Source organism: Phragmites australis, chromosome 5 (assembly GCF_958298935.1).
Source record: "Phragmites australis chromosome 5, lpPhrAust1.1, whole genome shotgun sequence".
Taxonomy (NCBI): domain Eukaryota; kingdom Viridiplantae; phylum Streptophyta; class Magnoliopsida; order Poales; family Poaceae; genus Phragmites; species Phragmites australis.
The window spans coordinates 46429658-46444365 of record NC_084925.1 but is presented as its reverse complement, the minus strand read 5'-3'; the positions used below and the strand labels follow the sequence as shown (position 1 = coordinate 46444365).

Genomic DNA, 14708 nt, shown 5'->3' with positions numbered 1-14708 from the left:
TCGAATGAAAAAATTATGAATTTTTGAAAATAAGCTGTCACTCATTTTCACAGGCGGTTCCTTATGTGAACCACCTGTAGAAATGATCACATTATCGCAGGCAGTCCGTTTAAGTAACCGCCTGTGAAAATAGGTGACAACTTATCTTCAAAAATTCATAATTTTTTCATACTAAGTCGGATGAGGATAAAGTTTATATGAAAATTGTAGCTCTCGACGAGATCTACAACTTTGTAGTTGAATTTTTTTTTCATTTGAAGTCATTTAGATGCCCAAATAATCATTTGAAATTTTGGATTGCAGATATCAAAAGAATTACATATGCTCATATGTTCAGCAGTTGTTCTCTAGTGTAATGGTGGGGAGGGTTCGCGCGACCCGACAAGTTTCGAGTTTGAGTGCCAAAAACCGCGTAGCGTGCGTATTTCGCGCGAAAAACGCGTGACTTGCGACGTCGCGACCGTGTAGGGTTCTCTGGTTGGTCCAATTTTTTTTGTTTTTTTGGGTTCAAAAAATATCGATTGAGGGACTGATTATCGCAGGCGGTCCGCTTAAGAAACCGCATGTGAAAATCAATTTCCATAGGTGGTCCACTTAAGGAACCACCTGTGAAAATATGTTTCCACATGCGGTTCTTTAAGTGAACCGTCTGTGGTAATAGATTTTCACAGACGGTCACTTTTGCGCCTGTAAAAATCATTCATTTTTACAGACCTTCGATCGCAGACGGGTACACTAAACGTCTGTAAAAATGAGTTACCATCCATCTCTAAAAATAATTTTTTAATATGATGCCATGCCATGCCACTCACGGCATTGCAACTAACGTCGTACGTGGCTAGGTACAAGAATGATATGAGCACTAATTCAGTAGTTCATCAAAGGGCATGCATGAACAGTGTTTTTCCATAACCCACATCAAAGGGCACACTAAAGACACTATGTCATGCATGCATCGTTACTTTTTGATCCAGCATTTCTTTTCTTTCCTTTCTTTTTCATTTATCCTCCTCTCACTCTCACCTGTACCATTTGTTAAGCTTCTCATTAAATCATCTTCAACAGAAACTCTAAAAATTAATCTCTTATAATACTATTACATCATCCTTTATTTTTTCTATCTCCAACAGCTACTCTATTTCCTACCTTACATTACTCTCTTTTTTCCTTCAGACCCATATACATACGCTATAAACAGTAATGGAGCCTCCGTTTCCTGCCGCAAATTTGCCGGAGTCAGCTTCTTCCCACATCACTGTGCTGATAGATACCGTCGCTGTTGGAGGGCTGTCCTCGCACGTCGATCGGCAAAAGAGCAAGCGCACAGTGATACGGTGCAGATGAGGCTTTCGTTGGACTTGGCCTAGGACCTGTGTTGATAGAACTTTCTTAACGTTTGAACAACATTAATGACACTATGTCATGCATGCATTGTTACCTTTTGATCTAGCATCAGTAACGTAACGTTGCTGCTGCGAGAATTGAAGGAGGAGAGATGGACAAGCTCAATGGCCGGGAGTGAGATGCAGAGGACACATTCGTACACGCTGCAATCCATCAGCCCAGCGCCATTCAGATCAAAGCATCACAAAACTACCCCAGCATCAGTACTACTGCTCCCTCCGTTTTCAAATACATACCATCTGAAATCGCACATAGCTACCAAAGGAGTGCAAGTTTCGGATTAAATTTGGCCTAAATACTACGTGGATGAAAAATTCAAAGCTCACGAGCTAGCTCGATTTAGCTTGTTGTATTTTGTAAAGAGTCGAGCTAATATTTTAACTTTTTGTTAATAAGCCAACTCGCAAGCTTGGCGAGCCGGACCTAACTTAGCCGGCTGACTTGGCCCACCCGAACTCCACAACTACTTAAAAAACTATTTTTTGAGATACTTAGATTTTATTTCTACAGACGGTTCATATGACAAACCGTCTGAATAGTAGGCTAGTGTCCTGTGCGGTTTTATTTCTACGGATGGTTCATATGACAAACCGTCTGAATAGTAGGCTAGTGTCTTGTGCGGTTTTGGGTCGTCTGTGAAAATGTAAAAATTAATTTTCACAGACAGTTACTTATATGAACTGCATGTGAAAATAACTTCATTATTATAGGTGGATCATATAAGGAACCGCCTCGAAAAATATTCATTTTCACATGCGATTGTTTATATGAATCGCTTGTGGAAATAGAGCCGCTTGTGGAAATAGAGCATTTTTCCACAGTCGATTCACATAAGTATCTGTTTGTGAAAATGGAGATTTTCTAAGATGGTTCTTTATGTGAACCGCCTGTGATAATAGAGCTATTACCCCATGTGGTTCACATAAGTAACTGTCATTGGAAATTAGTTTTCATATGCGGTTCGTTATATGAACTGTCTATGGTAATATCTCTATAAATAGTACCTGTCCATGGGAAGCTCGATTCAGATCGAGCTCATTGTTGTTCGAACAGATCTCAAAAGGCGGTCGCAAAATTTGAAAACAAAGGGGAATGTTTGTTTTTGAATTACTTGGATGAGACATCTAAGGTAAGAGTATCTTATCCCTAGCTAGCATCATTTTAAAGGGTAGATTTAGATTTATGGTTTATTTAGGGTTTGAATATGTTCTAAAGATGCTCATGCTTCTAGCCATTTAGATCCTCGAATGAACTAAAATTTGTGGCAATGTTAATTTAATTGTGTAGATTCATATGATTTTAGCATTATATTTTAAAAAATATAGCTTTAATTTGATGTTTTTAGCCTATAGTAGGTTTTATCATGAATGGGGATTTTTTTTATCTAGATCTAGATGTAGAGGGAGAGAGTAATGAATCCGTATTATTTTGAGCCATAATTTGCGTCAGTGTAGGTTCAGTTGTGTAGACATATTATAATCATAACATACCCAATTTTTTCTATTTTTTTAAAACTTTTTAATTTAGATTTTCTTATTAATTAATTAATTTATGTATCTAATCTTGTTGTTGAAGTTAAATATGGATAGAGCATGGATGTAAAATGTGCCAAGACATGGAGAAATATACATCAAATGACTCTCTGTTTTTATTGAAGCCGTCGAGAATGACGCTTTGACTAAGAAGATAAAGGAAATATATTATCTATATTATAACTGCAAGAACCAGAAATTATGGGATAATTCAAGCATAATCAAATCACACTTGATCATAAGGGGAAGGTTTGTTTTTGAATTACTTGGAGAAGATATCTAAGGTAAGAGTATCTCATCCCTAGCTAGCATCTTTTTAAGTCTAAATTTAGATTTATGGCTTATTTAGGGTTTGAATATGTTCTAAAGATGCTCATGCTTGTAGCCATTTAAATCCTCGAATGAGCTAAAAGTTGTGGCAATGTTGATTCAATTGTGTAAATTCACATGATTGTAGCATTATATTTTAAAAATGTAGCTTCAATTTGATGTTTTTAGCCTTAAGAGGTTTTATCATGAATGGAGATTTTTTAATCTAAATCTAGATCTAGATGTATAGGGAGAGACAGTAATGAATCTACATTGTTTTGAGTTATAAATTTGCGTCAATATAGATTCAATTGCGTAACCATATTATAATCATAACATGCCTATTTTTTTTAATTTTTTTAAGAAATCTTTTTTAATCATGATTATCTTATTAATTAATTAATTAATTTATGTATCTAATTTTTTAGTTAAAGTTAAAGATGGACAGAGCATGGATGTACGTTGCGCCAAGACATGGAGAAATATACATCAAATGACTCTCTACTTTTATTGAAGCCGCTGAGAAAGACATTTTGACTAAGAAGATAAAGGAAATATATTGTCCATATTCTGACTGCAAAACCAAAAATTATGAGACAAATCAAGCATAATCAAATCACACTTGATCGTGAGAGGTTTTGTCGAGGATTACACATGTTGGTCCGATCATGACGAACAACGTACTAGCGAACTAAACGATGACATCACTGTTGATCAAGTGGATGATGATGATAAGGGAGCCGAAGGCAACACTGATGTTATGATGGATGATGATACTGATTTCGATCTGGAGAAAATGTTACGCTATGCAGAACCGCATATTTTAAGGGACATGCGAGGTTTAGATAATTTTGAGGCGTTACAAAAGGTATCGAATGAACCTTTATACGAGAAATCGAAGGGTTGTGATAAAGAGTTTATTGTGTTACATTTGGTGCTTAAACTTCTAAGGTTGAAGGCCATCAATGGATGGTTCAACAACAGTTTCTCGGATCTGTTGAGTCTCTTAGTAAATATGCTTCCGAAGCCTAACTCCTTGCACACCACCACTTATCAGGCGAAGAAGCTTATCTTCCCGTTATCATTGGATGTGCAAAAAATACACACGTGTTCGAACATGTATCCTCTACCGTAAAGAGTACAGAACCTTAGATAGATGTCCAGTATGCAATGTGAGTTGGTACAAGAGGAATGATGATTATAAGTACGAAGATGCTTCCGCTAATGCGAAGAACAAGAAGAGTAATACTGGTCGTGATGAAGAAGACACTTCTTCCAATGCAAAGAAGAAGAGAAGAAGTCCTGCCATGGTGATGTGGTACCTGCCAGTGATCTTCCGCTTGCAGCATTTGTACTCGAACCCTAGGGACTCTGAACTGATGCATTGGCATTTAGATAAGCGCAAGAAGGACGGAACTAAGGCTCGACACCCGACTGATGCTAGCTAATGGAGAAAGTTTGATGCCATGAGGAAGTCGTTGAGTGTTGTATCGATTACATAAAACATGCTAAACCGATTGGTGTACCTGTATCTCGACATGGGGGGAAGTTGTCTAGGAAAGGGACCAAAGGGAAGAAAAGTTTCATTGATCTTGATTACAAAATAGTGTAAGAAACACATTTCTACATCTTGCAGCAACTCCAGATAATGGCGACGTACATCGAGCAACACTTGAATGAGCTTCACACAGAAAATCAAGGCCGCTCATATGATTAGATTTTGAAAGAGCTGGCCCATCAAGTTTAGTTACATCATGGCAAACGTATGACATTAATGAGTATATATTACCAAAGCAAAGGACAAGAAGAGCACGACCCAAAACAACTGCATTCAGACAGAAGCCTATGACATAATAGGGAAAAATATCACATATTATGGGTTCATAGATGAAATATGGGAACTTGACTATGGAGTGAATCTACAGATCCCCATCTTTCGATGCAAATGGGTCAAACACCCAAATGGTGTGGCGTTGGATAACTACGGGTTCACAATTGTCGACCTCAGTATTGTAGGCAACAAAGATGACCCGTGGGTACATGCTGATCATATCGCACATATTTTCTATACAATCGACTCTGCGAATGAAAAGAAGCATGTAGTTATTGCCGGATAACAAAGAATTGTCGGAGTTGAGAATGTGAAGGATGAGTAAGAATACAATCAGTTTGACGACATGCCATCTTTCGGAGATCCATAAAATATCAAACTTGTAGAAGCAACCCTTGATAGATCTGTGATGCCCTATATACGTCTTGATGGTGTAGGAAAAATAGTTCAAGACAAATAGTGTCATGTTATGTAACTTAGTTTCCAATATGACATTCATGTTATGTAACTTAATTTCTAATGTGACATTCATGTTATGTAATTTAATTTTCAATGTGATTATTGATTCTCAAAAGTGACAAAAAAATGATAATTATTAATAGAATTGTCTAAAATATATTATTTAAAATCATTTCCTCAAGCGGTTCGTTAAGAAAACCGTTTGTGGAAATCCATTTCTATAGGCAGTTCTTTAAGTCAATCGCATGTGGAAATCATTTCCACTTGCAGTTCATTAAGTCAACGCCTGTGGAAATGTTTTCTATATATATGTTGGCGCTCAGCCCCGAAACCCTAGCCCATTGATGAACACCCACAGTGTCGTTAGACTCCCGCCGCCTCCTCCCCACCCGCCACCTCCTCCCCCGACTCCGACTGCCTCCTCCCCGGTCGGCGCTCCCCAACTCGCGCTCCTCCACGACTTCGACCGCCTCCTTCCTGACTCCTACCGCCTCCTCCCCGGCCCACGCTCCTCCTGACTCCAGCCGCCTCCCCCCTGGCCCACACTCCTCCACGACTCCGGCCAAGGTTTCATCTCGATCTCCTCTCCTCTCCTTCGTTACGGCCTAGTCACACGATTTCCCTGTGATGACATGATGTTTAGATTGCAATTTGTGATGGTTTTTTAGGTGACTTTTTGCGATTTTTTGTTCTCCGTGATGAAGAGACACAGATGACGAGTCCGATCTAATCCATTCCATTAAACCAACTCTTTGATAGTGTTCGGGGCTCTGATTTAGTTGCACGGAATAGGTTATCTTTTTTTGTTTAGTTGCGCGGTTGCCCTTTGATGATATGATATCTTGTAGTAGAACTGTAGAAGTAGCTCTGTGCCAACTCTTTGATAGTGTTCAAGGCTCTGATTCGAGTATTCGTGATTGCAATATCTGGGTTTTGTTGCGTCTACTGGTTGTGCCTTCGTGTTCTCCGTGATGATGAAACACAGATGACGAGTCCGATCTAATCCATTCCATTAAACCAAGGGAACAATCGAGGCATTTGTCTGAGATAACACAAATCACTGCTAGTTATGTTTCGTTTTCTTGCTGTGCTATTTCTAGTTTATTGTTTGTAGTCTCTTTGCATTAATGTTTCGATGGTACTGGCATGATGAGGTAAACCTTTTCTTTCTGATCTATCTGATGAGAAATACCTCCTACTCATTCTGAAAGCCAATAGTGTACTATCCTTTTTTCCATAGGTAGAGTAGATATGTCTTTGTTTACTGGTTCGTTCATGAGTTTGTCGTACATGATATGTGATGAGATCACGTCCTATCTGCTCATTACTAGCTATGATTATTTGACATGTTTGATGTAAGCTTGTGTTGGAGGATATGATGAAGAAATTTTGGTATGTGTTTCTGATCATGTCATGATGAATAAAGCACTCCAAATATAGATCATATATAGTTATATAAGGATAATATGTTGTTTGATACAAACATATGATTCAAATTGACAGTATATGAGTGATAGTTTCAGTGATAGCTTTTGAGGCGATGGAATGGGGTGTTTGAACATAGATATGCTCACGAAAAGTTTAAAACACACACCTTGATTCTTTTTATTTTCTCTAAAATAATATTACCCGTTGCAATTTGATCTTTATTGCATTTTGCTTCACAATGGCATATTTAAACTAGAAATTTCATTGATGAACTATTGTATACTTGTTAGTTTTTTTTCTAGACAATAATAATCTAGTGGGATACACGATACGGCCAAGCCGGATGCGATGGCCATTCGTACACACTTTTCGATAATAGCACACCTTTAATGCTTGTATCTCACTACTTATGACGAAGAGTCTTATTGAACTAATGAATACATTATGTTTTGTTGAAGTGCCACAAGCAAGGTTTCAATATTGTTCTTTGTGGATATTATGTTGGCTAGTTTCTTAGGGTAAACGGGAGGTACAAAATAAATCCCGAGGATGTAAGTAATCATTATGCTTACACATTCTTATTTGATTATGTTTTCGTTGTCAGTAGTATTTTAACTCTTTTAGCTGTGTTTTCATTTCAGGCACGAATGATCGAACGTACTGACACCTCTCTCACATACGAAGATATTAAAAACGTCCAACGTGACATGTGCCAGTTCATTATGCACGAAGTCATCAACAAGAGTGACATATTCTTTAATCTCGGAGGCGAATTACCTAGACATCCGAGGCTTTGTGAGTGGGAGAGTAAAGACTCTTAGCAATGTTGGCTTGTGATGTAAAAATATTATACTTGTGAATATTATTGTACCTATATTAAATATTGGACTTATATTAAATATTGGACTTATGTTAATTCAAATACTGTTGAAATCTGTGATATTTGAAATCTGTCTTGAAAATGTGTTAAAATCGAAAGGGAATAAAATATATGCTCATTATTAATTTTTGAATGAAATACATACCACATGCGAGTCCTTATATTACCCACCTGTGGAAATCTATCTATCTATAGGCTGTAAAAACTATTTCCATGCGGTTCACTTAAAGAACCGCGTTCCTTAAGATGACCGCTTGCGAAACATTTTCATATGCGGTGCTCTTAAGGAACCGCCTATAGAAATAGATTTCCATATATGGTCTATTTTGTATCTACAAAAATCATTTATTTCTACAGACATTCGATCACCAACGGTTACGTTAAACGACTGTAAAAACCGGTTACTAATCGCCTCTAGAAATAGTTTCTGTAGTAGTGCACCCGAGGACTGGGTTGTCTGGCTACCTACTCTACATAACCACAAGGTGTCACTCGTCGCATCAATAGTGTCAGCGCCCATAGCCCTAGCTGATGTCACCTCTAGTACTCGACGCCACGCCGTCTAGAGCCCTCGACGTCGCGTCGCCTGCCGCCTAACAGCTTGATGTATATATATAAAAAAGAACAACAAATGACAAGATTCTCATGATCTAATTGTGCTATCTCGCGATCCTATGCCTAGCTAGTGAGCAGACTGAGCATGTCTTTTAGCTCAGTTTTCAAGCAAATCGAGCCGAACCGAGCTAAACCAACTCATTAGCATAATGAGCTCGACTGAGCCGAGCCGGCTCAATATTAACCCATACTAAATACCTGTCGACAATATCTCAGCAAGAATAATTACATAGATTTGGACAATGTGAGCCATCAGGTTAGGTAGTGTATTTTCAGAGAGGACTAAAGGAGAGAAAGAGGGGACAGAACATCAGTGCACTTTTGATTAGCCAGTAGGAGAGAGAAAAGCAACGGTTTGATTGGCTGAGTGGTTGATTGGGTAGCCAATACGAGTGGTGGTGACTGTCAAAGTTTGGGCAGGCGGGCCTCACCTGCATTGGGCTCAATGGGAGCGGTACTAGGTTGTTCCCCACATCACGGGCACCCGGGCCCACCACCACACCCATCCAACTCCCCTTTTCTTCGATTCCCATGGGTTTTCCTCCTTTCTCCTCTCCTGCCGTGCGTGAAAATAATTTCATAACTAGAAGCTACTAATGACACTTCTTTTATATACTTGAAAAACAAATTACTTTAGCATAGTTTTATGTGAATAATTTGTTACCGATATATTAACATAGTTTATCAGAGCACTTAACACTTGCATCTTGGTTTCGTCATCTCTAACTAACCTCATCCAATGAACAACCCTCTAGATTTTTACACCATCCAAATAATAGCTACATCATTCTCTTTAATGATAAAAAAGAAAAAAAAGTACCTAACACATGCACAGAAGAACCTGGTAAATAAGACATGACAGTTCTATCTGCTAAATCACAGGCATCAAAAGTCTAGCTGGCAAGCATCTCGTGTTTCTGTTCTAACTCACATCAATCCTTATCATGATGAGTCATTCTGTAAGTTATTGTCGGATAATATCTTGTATGAATAAATCTAGAAACTTAGTATTTTTTTTTACCTTTTGTGTGAAAATGTTTCAAGAAGTTCATAGAAAAAGATCGTTTCGAGAAATGGAAACTCTCTTGATTAATTAGCCACTCAAATGGGAGGAGCTTGTCCCAGATCTAGGTAGCTCCATGCTCAAACTCTCTCCTAGTTTTTACCCTTTGTGGGTAGAGAGGCTAGCTAGAGAGAAGTGAAGATGAAGTATATGCAATCATGCATATGTACTGAACCACAACATGGCTAGGGGTAGTAAAGCTCTTTCTTCTTCCTCATGGTACTGTCACTTGTCTTCTTGCGATAAACAAAACACACTACGGAGTATGGAGATTCCAGTGGGTGGGCGTTGTGACCGATGATTTCTTTAGGGCTAAACTCCATGCTAGAATCCAGGGTCCTTAATTACGGTTTGCAACCTTTAAGGTTTTTTCTTCTCCTACTCACCAATGACTTGACTCACTATAACTGATTGTTGCTTTTGGTGCAACTAAACCCATGCATTGTGTTTAATCCTGTCGTCCTAACTTTAATTTGCCTGTTTGGAAGAAACAGCTTCTTCTGCCTAGGAACTTGGTGCCTTTTTTGCTTCAGCTATACGACTTCAAACTCCTTTATTCCTTTGTATAAGTGTCCAGCCAATTGACTACGTTTGGAAGAACAATCTCTGCATTTTAGAATTCACAGTATCTTTCAGGTAGCTCTCCCCTTTCTTTCACTAGGATAAAGCTAAAGTATAGCCAAATAGTTGGCTAGCTAAAATGCAAAGCAAAAGTATAAACAATATCATCCATGAAGTTATGGCCTATTTAGACATTATTATTACAACATCACACAGAAGGAGCAGAATTTTGGATATAGTTAAGTGAGAATATGCACAAATGGTAGCTGAGTTGTTATTAGAGGGAGGGATATATATTATAGTTAAGAAACAATTTTGCGTAGAGATAAACCAACAACTTAACACATCATGCATACACAGGCTCCAACCCCATGGTTTAAGCGTTTAACCTTTCGGTTGCAAGGAAGGGCACTGACAGAATATTAAGGTGACAACTACAAATTAATGGACCTGCTGTTGCATGCATTAGCAAGTTTAGCTGCTGGTCCTAATCTAAAATGTGAACAAATTTAAATCTGCCACGCTCAGATCATACAAAATCTCATATATATGGAACACACCAAAATATCAAAATAAAGAACTTGACCACGAATGTTACTAAGGTGACCTTGTCTTTCTTTTGCAGTGCAATTCCCATTCCACACCAATAATACTCCAAAAAAAATTGTTAAATATTTAGAAACTACCTGCCTCAGATCGAGACGAGGAATCTTTGGGGAGGGGGGGGGGGGGGCAGACGTGCTAGATGCCTATACTTAAATCATATTTTCATCGGATCGTTAAACTAATTAATCAATGATGATCGACCCAGCAAAGAAATCAAATCATATTCGACAGGTAGGCATAAATTAAGATTAGTCCGTACAGCTATTCGCATTGTATTTATCTTTCCAGTCAGTCCGATGCTTGCAGTCTGTTGACTTACGATGATACCACTTTATGATACATATTGGAGAAAAAGGAGCTTTGGAAAAAAAAATTACTTTCATCTTTAGCTGATAACGACCTTTCATTTAATAACTTCATTTTTAATAGGTAATGTGTTCATTTGATATTTTTTATATATAAACTATACGTATATATTGGTACTTTGCATGCATGAATCATATGTGCTTGTTTAAGTGTCATGTAGCAGTACTGTTAGAAATTCAATGTAGCCAAGGGAATTTTAATTACATTGAAAAACTTGTCATTTTACAGTTCCTTTTTTCCGAAAATATTCCTACGCCTATACGAATCATAAGTGCCGTTTTACAGTTCCTCCCGTAAATCATTGTTGCCGCCTGATAATATTTGTTATATAACTGGCGCTTCAGTTCTTCCTATACTAGCTAGCTAGCTCTAAATTACTAAGCAGGAGTAGTTGCAGGATAAGATGAGTATCTGGGCTATCGATCGATCAGTTAACTCTAGTAATTTCATGGAGTAATTCTGAATCTGAAGTACTGACAGAGAGTAATATAAGAATTGAAGATGGTTTGACGTCTTAGGAGTGTGGCGGTGTCGACATCATCGCTCGGTAGCAAAGAAAACCAGCATCCGGCCGGCCAGCACGCAGATATACTAGCTACTGCTGAGTACCCTGGCTAATAATTAACTGAGTAATTAATCATAACGCCCCGTGTACCTCGAGATTCGAGCTACTGACTTACAGTACTGATCGAGAGAGTAAACGATTTAGTAACGACCCATCAGATCAGAATCGAATATACTTACGTTCGCTGTCACAGAAAGGATTCAGATCGACCGAGGGCCGGGAGGGAGTAGTTATACGTATGTCGACGAGGAGAGCAATGCATAATTTGATTACTACTCTACCTTGAGGAGTAATCAATTGTTGCTTAGATTAATTGAGGTGTGGTAGTGTAGCTAGGCAGGCATGTTCTCTTCGGGGGACCATTGATGGTGGCCACGGCAGTAGCAACAGTACGGTGCCACCGAACAAACAGCTACCTCAGGCTGCTCCAGCCAGCAGCCACCAATAGCAACAATAAGGGATGCCTGCTGCCCGGTTCCTTTTCTTCTTCTTCTTCTTCACTTAATTATTTTTTTTCCTAGGTAGTGGTAGAGAGAGGGATCTGAGAGTGTCAGAATTATATGACTCATATAATTTTAATAAATTTTAAAAGCTCATATTGTTGAGAGATAGCTCATGATAAGGTTTAACTTCTATTAGTACCATATTACTAATAGAGATAGAGGTAGATGATTTTCTCCCTATATATATCTAAGTATCTCTACCTTATTGGAGATAGAAGATAGATTACTAATAAGAGTAGCCCTCTGTTGTATATAATACGATAATATGAGCATTGATATTATTCCATATGTATAAAAACACGAACTTAACAATATGAACCAAGTATACATGATCTTTGAATGTAATTGCAAAAAAGTAGAACTATCAGATTCCATATTCATGTATATCTTAAAAGCTGGACAATAGATATATATGATGTATAAACGTGCTCTCAGTAAAAACATAACAATTTGCCCCAGGACTTTCAATGTCCTCCTCCCTAATTGTACTAGAAAGAAAGTCATCGATTGGTGGATGTTTCTAAGATCTCAACTAGCAAAATAACCTGAATTTAATTCTCAAGTTTTAAGGCTCATCGAGGATGTTGTTGTAGTTCAATATCAGAATGCTCATAAACAAAATAGTAGAAACAAATCACTGTCGAGCCATATATGAGATTGTACAGCAAGTTGTACAGAACAAAGACAACAACTTGCACGAGCAATCCAACTAGAAACAAACATGTAAAGAGCACTAATCCAATGATAAGAATAACATGTAGTATATGGATGACCCAAATCAACAAGTGTATCACTATGAACAGGAACATAGCCGATGCACACAAAACTGAGCCTCCAGAACTACCAATTTCAACTAGATGACATGAGAAATCATAGGCTAAGCTAGTGTACTCAGTAAACAATCCCAATCTCAGAACAATGAATCATCTTCGAGCATACAAAAGTATGAATCTGCTGTTCCGAACATAGAAAGGGCAAAATACTCACAAAGTGATTTGCTCAAATGCACAGAGAAGCGAGGCAAGGCACGACACACTTGCTGCTGTCCTAGAAATCCTATTCGTCGTTGTTTTCATCAGCGAGGAAGATGGAAATATCGAGCCTCATCGCACCGCATCGGAGCATGTGGGCGAGCCTCGGCAACCATAGCACTAAAGAGCCCCAACAACCAAGCTCCTCCACCCAATCACTTTCAGCATCGAATCACTGAGCCAAAGCACGAGCTCCACTCGGATCCAATCCAGGAGTTGAACCTCCAAAAATCGAAAGAGATAAAAGTGTGAGAGCAAGAACACGGAGAGGATTTTCAATCGGTGAACAGGGAGAAGGAAACCGACCTCCATATAGCGGCAACAACGCCCTCCAGCACCACCCGAGCCCCCGGAAGGGTCGGAGGCCGGTTACGCCGCATTCGCTTGAAAGCCGCATGTTCCCCTCTGCTCTTTTTCGTTTTTTTATCTGCTCAACCCTAGCTGCACCGACGCCCCTACCCTTTTACTCCCAGCTGAATGGGCCCGGGCCAAACAAAGGCCAAAAGGGCCAACCGGTCTAATTGAGGAAAGCTCACAAAAATATTATAATTTCATGAATTTCTCAACACCCTCAATTTGTAAACGCTCTTATTACATGAGTTTATATAAAAATTAGGGTTTTATCTCTTCCTCTTATTGTTGCGTTGCCATTGTAGTCTACTCCATCCCAGCATCGACGTGCACTGGCAACTAGGAGAGCAGTTCTTCGAAACCCTCACTCTTGAGATCTTACGCCGGGAGAGAGTAGATAAGGTTTTTGGGATATGCTCCGCGCGACTGCTCAAGTTCTTCACCATGGCTCCTGGTCACTTGCGCACCGCCCACTGTCATCATCAATAAATCCGGTGCATTGTTAGTAGGATCGATCATGCCGTTAACACGGTGTAACCTACATCCTCAGCAATCTTCACAGCGCAGGATCAATATATAAAAACTATATCACTCGTACTTTATTTCCTACGATTCCTAATTTTAAGTATAATAGATCTAGACATATATAATACTATCATACACTATCTAAATTATGCTATGATGATATAAACATATCAATTTATCAATTTATGCTCATGAATTATTTATAGATTAAATTAAACCTAAAAGTGACACACATCCATGTCACAACATCATGTCACTGAGAAATTTTGGTTTTGGTGGGGTGGACCTTAACTTTAGGCACGGATGATAAATTAATACAGAGGATCACTGTTCATACAGTAAAACAAGTCTAGTGTTATAGTAGTATGTATTAACTAATTATTAATATTGTTGCTACAGTATTTCAATATATTGTATGGTGGATTTTGTGTTATAGTGTTTACTGTAGTGACTGATCTGGAATGCTCGTTGCCGATCGAACGACTATAGATAACTGTAGATACTCTACTATGACTCCTTCACTACAGAGAATCTCAATTCCCATACTTGCAATCTTAAGTTGTGACTGGCCGGGCCCCTTGCAAATTGCCGCCCCTTGCGTTCCCTGCCACCCCCCCCCCCCCCCCACACACACACACATGTTTCCATGCATTCTGATATATATTTCCTCTCGCAAAAA

The 14708-nt window shown here is 38.7% G+C and overlaps 3 non-coding genes across 3 annotated transcripts; all 3 read left to right on the top strand.

Moving 5' to 3' along the window:
* The first annotated feature begins 6225 nt into the window (after window positions 1–6225).
* On the top strand, window positions 6226–6304 carry LOC133920226 (small nucleolar RNA SNOR75). Its single transcript, XR_009910043.1, has one exon. It is a non-coding gene; the product is annotated as a small nucleolar RNA SNOR75 (small nucleolar RNA).
* Window positions 6305–6498: 194 nt separating this feature from the next.
* On the top strand, window positions 6499–6586 carry LOC133920225 (small nucleolar RNA SNOR75). Its single transcript, XR_009910042.1, has one exon. It is a non-coding gene; the product is annotated as a small nucleolar RNA SNOR75 (small nucleolar RNA).
* A 90-nt stretch (window positions 6587–6676) lies between these two features.
* On the top strand, window positions 6677–6743 carry LOC133920233 (small nucleolar RNA Z105). The gene has a single exon (XR_009910047.1). It is a non-coding gene; the product is annotated as a small nucleolar RNA Z105 (small nucleolar RNA).
* The last annotated feature ends 7965 nt before the right edge of the window (window positions 6744–14708 follow it).